This window comes from Lampetra planeri, chromosome 41 (genome assembly GCF_965212315.1).
Source record: "Lampetra planeri chromosome 41, kcLamPlan1.2.h2, whole genome shotgun sequence".
NCBI classification, from domain to species: domain Eukaryota; kingdom Metazoa; phylum Chordata; class Hyperoartia; order Petromyzontiformes; family Petromyzontidae; genus Lampetra; species Lampetra planeri.
Window position 1 is genome coordinate 3,895,773 of NC_136147.1, and position 4,354 is coordinate 3,900,126.

The window sequence follows — 4,354 nt, forward strand, 5'->3', positions numbered from 1 at the left end:
GACATGATTCCTTGTAAAAGGTTTCAGTTTGGTGTTTTAACATCTTAACACAGCTGTTTTGTTGCCAGAAAAAAGGGGAAAACCGATTCTCACGAGTGAGAGTATTACGCGGGATGCTGCTGCTGCTGTAACTTTCGCTATTACTGTTGTTGCTACTCTTACTACAACCGCTGTGGGTGTTTAATGATGAGGCTGTTGCCGCCGCTATTTTAAGTGCCGCTGTTGAATTGCTACTGACTCTGCCCCTTGCCGGACATCTGTGGGGGGGGGGGGAAGAGCTTGATAGCTCATAGGATTCCTCCGGAATAAATATTCTGATACTGCTGCCGTGTGTGACGACCGCTGTTTGCCCGTGCTGACATCAACAATCGCTGCCGTTCTGCAAGCCCACAATCATCACAGTCCCACAAGCATCACGGCCCCACAATCATCACCAGTCCCACAATCATCACCAGTCCCACAATCATCACGGCCCCACAATCATCACCAGTCCCACAATCATCACAGTCCCATCGTGTGCCTTGTAATAGCTACCCCTGGGTTGCCGTGACAGCGGTCTCCGTGGCAACACGCATTCCTCTTTCTTAAGTTTTAGGGCTTTCTTTTGAGTCGAGGGGTAAGAGCAAACTTTTCTTTTAATGGTATTTATTTATATGTAAAAAACACCTCCCTTATTCGATGACAATCTGCATTATTTCTCACATCGCGAAATGTGGGTTATAGAGGGGAGGGGGGGGGCATGTGTTGATTAACGTTTACACACTTTCCAAAACACTTTCAGGGGTAGCAGTAGAGTGTGTGAAAATGCGGTGATAAAAGATAGCTCTTTGTATTAACGTTCACCGCATTCAAATCAGATACCCGTAAAATAGCGGTAACCGGGGTTTGCCCTACAGACAGATACGTCTGGAAGGCATTTCCTCCCGATATTAGGGAGAAACTGGAGCTTTGCAACTTTTAAAACTCGTTGTTTTTAAATTGCTTTTAGTGTTTAGTTTTTGTTTGTCCTTCCCCCCCCCGGCCACCTCCGATGAGCGCGGTTGTCTGCGTACGGTGCGAAAGAAGTTCAACAAACAAACACGTGCAGCTTCCAATGCGTCTGTTCGACGTGGAAGAGTAGACCAAATACACGGAAGGGCGCCCCCTATCTCCTGGAGGCCTTTGGGCCAACAGGGGCGATAAGGAAGCACCGTACAATAATTGCAGGGCTGCCACCTTTAATCTTTAAACAAATTAAACAAAAAGGGGGGCAAACGAACCACGTCTGCGAATAATGACGCCGTGCGGTCTGGACAACTGTCACGGTCCCGGTGGGCCACCTGATTTTCGGAAACCGGTTATTGATTCTGGGAAACGGTTACCGGTTCGACGATTGTTATTCGACAGCTCCAATGCGTAATGCGATGCGGGCCGAATGAGTTGAAAGTAAAGTGAGACTCATTCACTCCGAGCCATGCGATGGTTAATACTGGTAGGAACCTCCTGGTTACACCAGCCCACAGGGGATTATTGTGTCCGTCCGTCGTGCAGGGAGGGGCTGGGTGGCGAGGGAGGGGCTGGATGGGGAGGGTGGAAGGAAGAGCGTTCCAGACGGCCGCGGAAGTATGTATTTATAAGTGCGTGCATATCTACGGATTATCTCTGCACGTGTATGTATCTGTGTGTATATTTGTATGTATGTATATCTTTGTGTGAGACAGCTGCACACAGGCAATTGTGGGTAGAAACAGGGTAATCAGCGCGTAATCGCACAAAACTGAACCTGCATAGAGGGAAAGCGGTTCGAGTTTTTAATTGATTCGAGCAAAACAAAACCCCAACGGATCGTCCGGAATTTTCTCATCGTTGAGGGCCATTAAAACAATTCGGGTGGCTGGGATCTTCTCCTGGATGACCAAGGGACACGCGGCTCTGACGTCTGTTAGGCATTAGATGGTTACCCCCCACCAACCCACCCACTAACGGCGGCCAGCCAGCAGACATCTGACTTCAATTTCACCTCATTATGACAAGCAGCGGGGGGGGGGGGGGGGGGCAGTGACGTGGGATGACGACGTCGAGTTGATGATTATGACGATGGTCGTGGCGCAGGGCTGTTGATCCGCTGCTCATTGTAAAACGACGATTCGGTGATGGTGGTGATGGTGATGATGCCGATTGCGAGAAAGAGTGCCTGATGATATCTGCAAATAATAATAGGAATAATGATGAGCACGGTTGGCTATGTACGGCGCGAAAGAAGTTCAACATACACACACACCGGACAGAGTGATGACAATGTGGTTAAGCATGATGACAATGAGAGCAATACTACGGACAAAGACTTGCACACAGATTAAGATCCACCGTATAGTCTTAGACTTGTGAGGCAAGTGCTGTTCGCGAGCACCCACGAAGGCCGGCACGGCACACGAAGGGGGTGGGTGGCCAACAGCACACCAGACACTCATTTGGGGCTGAGTCGACTTAGGGGAGGCCCAGAACAGGTTCAGATAATAATCACTGGTGGTTTGGTCGTGAGCTGGTATCGAACTCGGATCGCCGGTATCGTAGTGCTGCCCCCTATATAGACACAGACACGCACGTGATACCTGGCGATGCATTCACAAGCAAGAAACACTGCAGACGCAATGACAATGAAAGGCTACGAATGTTAATAATGATAGGAGGGTCATTTGTATTTCTGCGTGCGGATTGCCTCTTCGCTTGCAGCTAACGGGGTGGACGCGGGGGAGGGTTGGTGGTGTTCGAGGTGGGGATCTGTGTCTGTAAACTAAAACATTTCCTCCAACACCCACCCACCTTGTCTCCCCCCACCCACCCACCCCTTGTCTCCCCACCCACCCTCCCCGTGTCTCCCCCCACCCACCCTGTCTCCCCCCACCCACCCACCCCGTGTCTCCCCCACCCCGTTCCCCCCACCCCGTCTCCCCCCCACCCTCCCCGTGTCTCCCCCCGTTCCCCCCACCCACCCCGTGTCCCCCCCCCCCGTTCACCCCAATCACCCCGTCTCCCCCCCACCCTCCCCGTGTCTCCCCCCGTTCCCCCCACCCTCCCCGTGTCTCCCCCACCCCGTTCCCCCCACCCACCCCGTCTCCCCCCCACCCTCCCCGTGTCTCCCCCCGTTCCCCCCACCCTCCCCGTGTCTCCCCCCGTTCCCCCCACCCTCCCCGTGTCTCCCCCCCGTTCCCCCCACCCACCCCGTCTCCCCTCCCCCCGTCCCCCCACCCACCCACCCCGTGTCTCCCCACCCACCCACCCCGTATCTCCCCACCCCGTTACCCCTACCCACCAACCCCGTGTCTCCCCCCACGCCCCACCAACCCACCCACCCCGTGTCTTTCTACCGCACCCACTCAACCCACCTCATCCCCCCCTCCCCCCGCAGTGAGACTTATTCCTGAACAAATCCCATCATTAACATGCTCCAGATGCGAGTAAGACTCTACCAAGTGGCGGTTGACAGCGGGGGGAGTGGTGTTTGTGTGGGAAGCTGTGGAACATTACTCATTTCATCTGGCACACGTTGGAGACTACGCTAATAGCAATACCCCCTGGTAAACAAGGCAGCGAAACAATGGACATCTTATTTGTCGTCATCATAGTAATCAAATATTGATTTAAGACGGGATGGAGGCGTCTACTGAGACTGAAAGTATCTTGATCAAGACAGACAGGGAACGCACAATGAAGACTAATGTTCCAAACATCTTTTGCATAAATCTGATTAGTGCGAATTGTAAACAACAAGTGTTACAGTGACAAGTTGTGATTACATTGTTCACTCACTATGAAATAACGATACACAGCGATAATGCAGTGCAATAGGTAACAATATCCAGCATGAATTGCTCGTCATTAAATTCGATGTATAATTTTTTCCCGTTAATTTTCTTTCCTTCACATTTAGAAGAATGTTGAAGGTGTCCTTGCGGAGAATCAAATTAAAATAACATTCTCAACCTCCTTTCCTCCCCCGAGTTCTTATAACCTTTGCTCAATACCCCCCATACAAACCTGAATTATTTATCTGTTAAACCTTCAATGGTGCTGCTTGTTACTGGCCGTCAGGCATTTCGGGCCTTTGGGCCCGTGCTGAGCAACGACGATAAACAACAACAACAACAACGACGGCTGTGCATTTAAAACAAAACAAACTGACTTAATTAACCCCGTGCCTTCTGCCTTCACGTGATTCACGGCTACGATCTCTCCCCTCCCCCCTCTCTCTCCTCTCCACCTCCACCCCCGTGAGATGGAGGCAAAGTGGCCGTGCCCAGCTGACCCAGACCCAAGTCCTTTTTTTTTGTGCCGAAGGTTCCATGCGGGACGCGTTCTGACCGGGGGGCACCCA